Consider the following 10,531-nt stretch of genomic DNA (forward strand, 5'->3'; position numbering starts at 1 on the left):
AAAACAGGAATTTTTTTAATTGAAGTATCATTGATTCACCATGCTGTGTTAGATTCAGGTGTGCAGCAGAGGGATCCAGTTATATGTATTAGTTTTCAGATTCTTCTCCCCTAGTGAACATAGTTCCCTGTGCTATACAGCAGATCCTTGTTGGTCACCTGCTCTGTATATAGTCGTGTGTATATGTTAATCCCAAACTCCTAATTTATCTCTCATCCCCCTTTCCCCCTTTGGTAACCATAGGTTTGTTTTCTATGTCTGTGGATCTATTTCTGTAAAACCCTTGTTTTTAGGTATTTTAATACCTACCTGGAAGAGTTCATTAGCACTGTGATGTAATCTACTATATTATAAAGGTTCTTTGGTTGTTAACAGAAAGAAGCTGTATCATTAAGATTCTTTGCTTATAAGCAACAAATATAACTGGCTAATTTGGGGCGGGGGAAGTGTGTAACAACTAAATACAGTGTATAATCTGGAATTGGATCCTGGGTCAGAAAGGGAAATTGATAGAAATGATAGAAATTGATATTATTGGGACAAGTAGTATAATCTGAAAAGTAGATTGTATATTATAAAACAGTGTATGTTAATCCTATATTTTCTGAATTTGATCATTCTATTGTGGTAATAGAAGCAGCTTGTCCTGAGAAAATAAGGTAGGATTTGGGGGTTAAGGAGCATGATGTCTGCAACTCTGAAATAGTTCAGGAAAAATTATATATCATGTATATAATATATATGTAAAATGCAGAATGCAGCAAAGTAAATATGGTAAAATATTAGTAATTAAAGAACCCAGGTAAAGGGTATGGAGTTATTTGAACTGTTCTTATTACTCTTAATTAATTTAAAATAATTTCAAATTTTAAAAGATCTTTAAAGAAAAAATAAATTTATTGAAATAATCTTGGAACTTTGCAAATCAACAGGAAGGCTGGAGAAGCAGGCTTATAACCTGGACCGGAACCAGGACAAGAGCTATTCAGCTATCATAGTACAGCGCTGGGGGGAAAATGACTTTCTTCTTTCTTTTCCCCACTTTGCACAGGACTCGCAGTCCCAGGAGAGAAAGAACTATTGAGTGAATCAAAACAGGGCTGGGGGACAGGATCCAGCAAAATCAATTTCCCAAAGGGTTCAGTGTTATATCCCTCAAACCTATGACAGTGCCCAGCTCAGTGCTTCTTCTTCTTGTTGTTGTTTAGTCACTCAGTTGTGTCCAACTCTTTTCGACCCCATGGACTGTAGCCCACCAGGCTCCTCTGTCTAGGGAATTCTCCAGGCAAGGATACTGGAGTGGGTTGCCATTTCCTTCTCCAGGGGATCTTCACGACCCAGGGATGGAACCCACATCTCCAACTTGGCAGGCAGATTCTTTACCACTGAGCCACCAGAGAAGCAGTTCAGTACTTAGGAAATACAATAATAATAATAACTTGAATGCATGCTTGTACTCTTGCATATGACAGGCACAAAAGAAACCTGCACAAGAGTATTAGTTGCCTGCCTTTCCCTTTTGTAGCTCTAGTTCCAAGCGCTTCACCAAGCATGTAGAAGGTGCCCTGTGATAGTTGCTGACTGCATCATGGGATCAGCCTGGCTTGCAATAGCAGCTGCAGCTTTACTGTGTGAGTGCTCACTCGGGGGTTATGTATTCTTGCTTACTGCTGAATGGACACACGGTATGCTTCGCAGATAAGCAACATCTTCCACTGTCTATGCCGAAATACAGGGAGATGTGCCTAGAAAGTTTCAGAATCATCACCACCCAATGTGAGATTTGGGGAGTCCAACTCAGTCTCTCTAAGTGTTGGTATGGGATAAGATCCCATAACCACTAACCCACAAGAGAACTCCCTAAAGCTCTGTAACGATCATAACATAGTTCTCTAATGCATTCGCCCTTCCACTTTCCCAAGTAATTTTTTTTTCACAACTTCTCTCTCAATCTTCCTTATTTTCCTCCATCCTTACACTCAAGTGATGAACCTCTAACCCTTTCCTTTCTGATTATGCCGAGAGGTTGTACAAACCTCTTCTCTTATATTCTGTTATCCAGAATTTAGTTACCTAGTCACATAACCAGGGGCTTCCCTGGTGGCTCAGATGGTAAAGCCTCTGCCTGCAGTGCAGGAGACCTGGGTTCAATTCCTGGGTCAGGAAGATCCCCTGGAGGAGGAAATGGCAACCCACTCCAATACTGTTGCCTGGAAAATTCCATGGATGGAGGAGCCTGGTAGGCTACAGCCCATGGGATCTCAAAGAGTTGGATACGACTGAGCAACTTCACTGGTTCACTGGTTAGTTACATAACAATGCCTACCTTCAAGGGAAGCTAGGAAATGTCTTTTTTTAAATAATAATATTGCATTGGAGGTTTTTTACTTAGTTAATTTATTATTTTTTTAGGCTGCACTGATCTTTGTTGCTGCGAGGACTTTGTCTAGTTGTGGCGAGCAAAGGCTACTGTTATGCATGGCCTTCTGTTTGCGGTGACTTCTCTTGTTGCAGAACACAGGCTCTAGGGGACACAGGCCTCAGTAGTTCCAGCATGCGAGCTCAGTCATTGTGACTTCCAGGCTCTGGAGCACGGGCTTAATTGCTCTGCCGCAGGTGGGATCTTCTTGCACCAGGAATTGAACCTGTGTTTCCTGCATTGGCAGCAGATTCTTGACCACTGAACCACCAGGGAAGCCTTAAAAATTGTAATTTAAAACCTACTTATGAGGTGAGCTCTAGGCCTTCTTCGCTGCCCTAGTGAATGCTGTCAAACATTTAAGGAATAAATAATACCGATCTTACACAAAAAAGTTCAAAAAAAAATACCCTGTGCCTGTTGAAATTTCTGCCTCTGCTTCTGTCTCTCTCCCGCCATATATATATTATATATAATCTTTTTCCATCTGATTTGTTTAAATCAGGGCCCAAATACTGACCCACACAGTGCATTTGGGTGATACGTCTCAATTTTTCTTTAATCTATAATTTCCATTCATCATGTTTAATGTTTCTTATTGTTGAAGGAACGTATTCTTTTGTCCTATAGAATTTCCTCAATTCTGGACTAGGTTTGTTTCTTCTTTATCGTAGTTTTTCATTTGTTCCTCTAACTCCCATATAAACTGGTATTTGATCTAGAACAAGGGTTGGCAACTTACGGCCAGCAGGCTAAATCTAGTCCAGACCTGTTTTTGTAATTCCTGAAAGCTAAGAATGATCATTTATATTTTAAGGGGTTGTACATAAATAAGAAACACATAAATAAGAAAAACAAAAAGGATAAGTGGTAAAAACTGTATGTGGCCCACAAATCCTAGAATATTTACTATCTGGCTTTTTACAGGAAAAGTTTGCTCACCCTGATTTAGAGATCCCCATCAAATTTGTTTTATTTATGTGTTTGTTTATATTTGCAAGGATGTTCCACATAGTATTCTAAGTATGCTAATTACTTCCTACTGAGGCATATAATGTCTCATTGTCACACTTTAAACGATGTTTAAATTAATCAGTCATTTCGGAGGCATCAGTCTGATTCATTTCTTTAAAGTTCCCTATCAGTATTTCCCCTAATTGCTTTAGCATCCATTGGTGATTGTTGCCAAGATAGTTCATTAATGACTATAAAATGCTGGTTATCTAATTTCATTCCCCTTTGCATTTTTTAGTTGGGGATCTTCAGTACAGAATAACTTTCTCTTATAACTATTTGATTACCCTGAAACACAGTTCAGGAAAGGCAGGACAAATGCTTGTTCCTTTCTTATTATTTACCAATTTTCAGAAAAATAAATTGGTGTTCTGAAATCTCCAGAGGTGGCCAATAGGGCTTTTTTCCCACTTGTTTTTAATATACTATATTTATGATGCTTCAAGGTTTACATATTTGATATGTTTCCAAAAACTGCAGGTATTATTTTTGATGCATAGTGTTCCACCTTTGGGAGCCCCTTAAATTTGTTTTTCACATTCTTTGGATAAGACCTCATTAGCGTGTGATAGCTTCCTCACTTTTTGGCACAACAAGCTGTCTCTTTTTGTACACTTTCTGCCTGAGACTTGGAATTGATCATTTCTTCAAGCAGCCATAGTTTCATTGGTGGCTCCAGTCAGGCTTTTGCCACCTCCATGCCACTAAAATAGCCTGTCAGGGTCATCAGATTCCACGTTCCTAAATCCAGTGGTCATCTATCGGTTCTCATCTGACTTGACCCATGCCTAATCCTTCATTTCCCCTGAAGATACTTTTTTCACTTGACTTCCAAGAACACTTCACTCTCCTTTCTCCTCCTCGGTGATCTTCTCCTTGGTCTCCTTTGCTGGGTCTTTCTCATCTCCCTAACCTCTTAATATTGGCTGCCCTAGTTCTGAGTCCTTGAATCCTTTTTCATTTTTAGCTATACTGACTTTCTTTCAGATGTAATCAGTTTTGAGATTTTAAATACTATCTATATGCCAGTTACTCCTAAAGTTATCTCCTGAATTTCAGTCTTGTATGTCCAACTGCCTATTAAACTTCTCCACTTGGGTAAATAAAGGTATCTCAGACTTAACATGTAAAAGCAAGCTCCTAATCTTGCCAGCCTCCACCCCCGAAAAAAGCCTACTTCTCTCACAGTCATCTTCATCTTGGTAAATAACAACTTCATGACTCCTTTGCTCAGTTCAAAATCCTGGTGTCATCCTTGACCCCTTTCTCAACACCATACCTTCCACGCACGTACTTTAGAAAATCTTGTTGGCTCTACTTCAAGATATATCCAGAATCAGAGCACTTTTTAAAAAATAAGTGTGTATTCATGGCTCCATCAGTTCTTGGTTGTGGCATGCAGGACCGCTCGTTGCAGTGTGTGACTTTCCTGTAATTGTTACTGTGTGGGGGCTCTCTAGTTGAGGTGCGTGGGCTTCACTGCCGCCACAGCACGTAGGATCCTAGTTGCACAACCAGAGATCAAACCTGTTTTCCCTGGATTGCAAGGTGGATTCTTAACCACTGAACCAGCAGGGAAGTCCCCAGAGCACTCCTTAAAGCTTCTTTCCTACAACCCTGTGCAAACCAGGGTCATTTCTCTTCTAGATTATAGCCGTAACCTTCTAACTGCTCTCTGCCTCTTTTCTTGCCCCCTCCCATTTTGATCTATGCTCAATACAGTCGCAGTGTATTTTTATTAAAATATAAGTCAAATGATGTTTCTCTGCCTGCTGAAAACCTTCAGGTGGCTCTCATCTCTCTCAAAGTAAAAGACAAAGCCTATCCTCTGACATAGAAGTCCCCGTGTCCTGGGGCTCCTGCTCACCTCTCTGACCCCCTCCCTCTCTTCCTGCCCACTTCACTCCAGCTGCATACAGACCTCTGTTGTTCTTTGAGCCTGCCAGACACGCTGCCTGATCAGGACTTCTGCAGTTGCTTTTTCCTTTGCCTCTAAAGCACATCCTTGAGACATCCTCAAAGCTTACACCTCCCTCAAGTATTACCTTCTTAACAAGAGCTCCCCCAACCGCTGTATATAAAATTGTAATTATCCCCAGCATCCCCAAGCCCTTCCCCTGCTTTGGTTCTTCTCCACACAGTCTAACCCATTTGTGTATTTACTGCCTGTCTCTACTACTATAAGTTAATGCTCTACAAGGACAGGGATTTTTTGTCTAGTTTTGTTCACTGTTGTATCTCTATTACCTGTAAGAATACCTGGCACATCGTATTTTTTTAAATAGTAGATGATTAGAGTTGTTGAGAGGATTAAATGACATACTACATCTGAAGCCTTTAGTGTGGTGAGTGGTAATTATTGGTATTAACATTGTTATTATGAAACATTTTATTTCCTCTGCATGAATATGCTTACTAATCTACATCAATAGTGACTTTCCAAACGGGAAGAGGGTGAGTATAGGATAGTACTTTGGTAGGGACTGTAACTGACTTCTTCCTGGGCTCTATTCATCGGTAGTCTCTTTTGGCTTCCCCGGTAGCTCAGTGGTAAAGAATCCACCTGCAGCGTAGGAGATGCAGGTTGGATCCCTGGGTGGGGAAGATCCCTGGAGGAGGCAATGGCAACCCACTCCAGTATTCTTACCTGAAGAATTCTGTGCACGGAGGAGCCTGGTGGGCTACAGCCCATGGGGTCACAGAGATCGGACATGACAGAGCTTGCACACACAAGTAGGCTTTAGAGAGCATTAGCTTTTTTATATGAGGCTGATTTGATTAAAAAAAAAAACAAAAAACAAAAAAACCTTATTCTCATTACAAAGTCTCCCTTCCCTAAATTCTCAATAAATAAAAACATGAGAACAAGGCTGTTCTCAGACTCCATTTATATTGCTTTCAGCTTCTAGAAACTTTTTGCCTACATCCATAGTCAAAATGAAAGAAGTGTAGCCTTGAAGTTGCTGGGGTATTTCAGTTGTACTAGTAACAGCTTTGGTGGTTCACTAATGGAAAGAGTCTCAGACTTCAGAGTGGAAGAATCGCAGTCGGGTGCCTTAGTAATGGATGGAGTGCTGCTCAGAATCTTCCTTGAGGCGGAGGAAGCACACTGCGGCACCACGTGCAGTGAGCTGTGCCAGCAGTTTAGTGGCAGGCTTCCTAAAACCATGTTTGCCTTTTTGCTCTTTGTTTTTTCAGCCCCTGATTGCCAAATCTATCTCCTTTTTAGTAGTTGTTACGATTTCTTATCCCAAAATAATTGAACTTAATATCGATCACTTTGTTTTCGCTTAGCAGTGTGGGCAAATCATTGTGCATTAGCCCTCCGACTGATGACTAACACACACACACACAGATGCGGGGTAGTTTACTTAACACAGTAGTCTTCTGAAAAGAAGGAAACTTAGTTATCAATGCAGACTGTAGATCAGGGACAGTTAGAGTAGAGAAGGACTCAAAAGAAAACTATTTCTTATATCACTGCAGCACTTACGAACACTTCATATTCATAGGGACTGCTGGGCTCTAAATGGTTCAGTTCAGTTCAGTCGCTCAGTTGTGTCTGACTCTTTGCAACCCCATGAACCTCAGCATGCCAGGTCTCCCTGTCCATTACCAACTCCTGGAGTTTACCCAAACACATGTCCATCGAGTTGGTGATGCCATTCAAACATCTCATCCTCTGTCGTCCCCTTCTCCTCCTGCCCTCAATCTTTCCCAGCATCAGGGTCTTTTCAAATGAGTCAGCTCTTTGCATCAGGTGGCAAAACTATTGGAGTTTCAGCTTCAACATCAGTCTTTCCAATGAACACCCAGGACTGATCTCCTTTAGGATGGACTGGTTGGATCTCCTTGCAGTCCTTGCAGTCTCCTTGGATCTCCTTGAGAGTCCAAGGGACTCTCAAGAGTCTTCTCCAACACCAAAGTTCAAAAGTATCAATTCTTCAGCACTCAGCTTTCTTTATGGTCCTACTCTCACATCCATACATGACCAGAGGAAAAACCATAGCCTTGACTAGATGGACCTTTGTTGGCAAAGTAATGTCTCTGCTTTTGAATATGCTATCTAGGTTGGTCATAACTTTCCTTCCAAGGAGTAAGTGTCTTTTAATTTCATGGCTGCAATTACCATGTGCAGTGATTTTGGAGCCCAGAAAAATAAAGTCAGCCACTGTTTCCCCATCTATTTGTCATGAAGTGATGGGACCAGATGCCATGATCTTAGTTTTCTGAATGTTGAGCTTTAAGGCAACTTTTTCACTCTCCTCTTTGACTTTCATCAAGAGGCTCTTTAGTTCTTTACTTTCTGCCATAAGGATGGTGTCATCTGCATATCTGAGGTTATTGATATTTCTCCCAGCAATCATGATTCCAGCTTGTGCTTCATCAAGCCCAGCATTCTAGCTGGGTGTAAGTTTTAAATTTTCCTCTTCACTATAAAAATGTCAAAAGCTGTTGATTATTCCTAAAGAGCAATTTGAACTTGGATTTCTTTTTTGTTTTAACTTGTTTCTTAATAATACTTTCTATTGCCGGTGTATTACATTTCAGCTTTGTTATGGGTTAAATTGGTATTGTTTTCTTACTATAAATTTTTTATTGACGTACAATTGACATGTAATAATGTAGTATTTTTAAGTGTACAGTATAATTTAATATATATATTTTTAAATGATTAATTTCTGCAATAAGTTTGAATAGCATCCATCATCACATAATTGCAAGTTTTGTTTTATGAAGAAAACTTTAAGACCTACTTTCTTAGCAACTTTCAAATATACAATAATGTATTTTTAATTAGAGTAACTATGGGATACATTACATTCCCAGATCTTATAACTGAAAGTTTGTACCTTATGACCACCTTCATCCATTTGAACCACCAACCTACTCCCCACCTCTGGCAACCACCAATGTTTTCTTTATATCTACGAGTTTGAGAGAGTTAATTCTTCTTCAGTTCAGTTCAGTCGCTCAGTAATGTCCAACTCTTTGCGACCCTATGGGCTGCAACACGCCAGTCCTCCCTGTCCATCACCAACTCCCAGAGTTTACCCAAACTCATGTCCATTGACTCAGTGATGCCATCCAACCATCTCATCCTCTATCATCCCCTTTTCCTCCCTCCTTCAATCTTTCCCAGCATCAGGGTCTTTTCAGATGAGTAAATTCGTTGCATCAGGTGGACAAAGTATTGGAGTTTCAGCTCCAACATCAGTCCTTCCAGTGAACACCCAGGACCGATCTCCTTTAGGATGGACTGGTTGGATCTCCTTGCAGCCCAAGGAACTCTCAAGAGTTTTCTCCAACACCACAGTTCAAAAGCATCAATTCTTCGGCACTCAGCTTTCTTCACAGTCCAGCTCTCACAACCATACATTACCACTGGAAAAACCATAGCCTTGACTAGACAGACCTTTGTTGGCAAATGGCAAAGTAATGGCTCTGCTTTTTAATTTGCTGTCTAGGTTGGTCATAACTTTCCTTCCAAGGAGTAAGCATCTTTTAATTTCATGGCTGCAGTCACCATCTGCAGTGATTTTGGAGCCCCAAAAAATAAAGGCAGCCACTGTTTCCCCATCTATTTCCCATGAAGTAATGGGGCCAGATGCCATGATCTTCCTTTTCTGAATGTTGAGCCTTAAGCCAACTTTTTCACTCTCCTCTTTCACTTTCATTAAGAGGCTCCTTCGTTCTTCTTTACTTTCTGCCATAAGGGTGGTGTCATCTGCATATCTGAGGTTATCGATATCTCTGTTGGCAATCTTGATTCTAGCTTGTGCTTCTTCCAGCCCAGTGTTTCTCATGATGTACTTTGTATATAAGTTAAATAAGCAGGGTGACAATATACAGCCTTGAAGTACTCCATTCCCAATTTGGAACCAGTCTGTTGTTCCATCTCCAATTCTAACTTGCTTCCTGACCTGCATACAGATTTCTCAAGAGGCAGGTCAAGTGGTCTGATATTCCCATCTCTTTAAGAATTTTCCACAGGTTGTTGTGATCCACACAGTCAAAGGCTTTGGCATATTCAATAAAGCAGAAATAGATGTTTTTCTGGAACACTCTTGCTTTTTCAATGATCCAACAGATGTTGACAATTTGATATCTGGTTCCTCTACCTTTTCTAGAACCAGCTTGAACATCTGGAAGTTCATGGTTCACATACTGTTGAAGCCTGGCTTGGAGAATTTTAAACATTACTTTACTAGCATGTGAGATGAGTGCAATTGTGCGGTAGTTTGAACATTCTTTGGCATTGCCTTTCTTTGGGATTGGAATGAAAACTGACCTTTTCCAGTCCTGTGGCCACTGCTGAGTTTTCCAAATTTGCTGGCATATTGAGGGAAGCACTTTCACAGCATCATCTTTCAGGATTTGAAAGAGCTCAACTGGAATTCCATCACCTCCAAACTAGCTTTGTTTATAGTGATGCTTTCTAAGGCCCACTTGACTTCACATTCCAGGATGTCTGGCCCTAGGTGAGTGATCACACCATCGTGATTATCTGGGTCGTGAAGATCTTTTTTGTACAGTTCTTCTGTGTATTCTTGCCACCTCTTCTTAATATCTTCTGCTTCTGTTAGGTCCATACCATTTCTGTCCTTTATTGAGCCCATCTTTTCATGAAATGTTCCCTTGGTATCTCTAATTTTCTTTAAGAGGTCTCTAGTCTTTCCCATTCTGTTGTTTTCCTCTATTTCTTTGCACTGATTGCTGAGAAAGTCTTTCTTATCTCTCCTTGCTATTCTTTGAGACTCTGCATTCAAATGGGAATATCTTTCCTTTTCTCCTTTGTTTTTCACTTCTCTTCTTTTCACAGCTATATGTAAGGCATCCTCAGAGAGCCATTTTGCTTTTTTGCATTTCTTTTTCTTCAGGATGGTCTTGAGCCCTGTCTCCTGTACAATGTCATGAACCTCCATCCATAGTTTATCAGGCCCTCTGTCTATCAGATCTAATCCCTTAAATCTATTCCCCACTTCTACTGTTTAATAGTAAGGGATTTGATTTAGGTCACACCTGAATGGTCTGGTGTTTTTCCCTACTTTCTTCAACTTCAGTCTGAATTTGGCAATAAGGAGTTCATGATCTGAG

Source organism: Bubalus bubalis, chromosome 5, assembly GCF_019923935.1.
Source record: "Bubalus bubalis isolate 160015118507 breed Murrah chromosome 5, NDDB_SH_1, whole genome shotgun sequence".
Taxonomy (NCBI): Eukaryota; Metazoa; Chordata; class Mammalia; order Artiodactyla; family Bovidae; genus Bubalus; species Bubalus bubalis.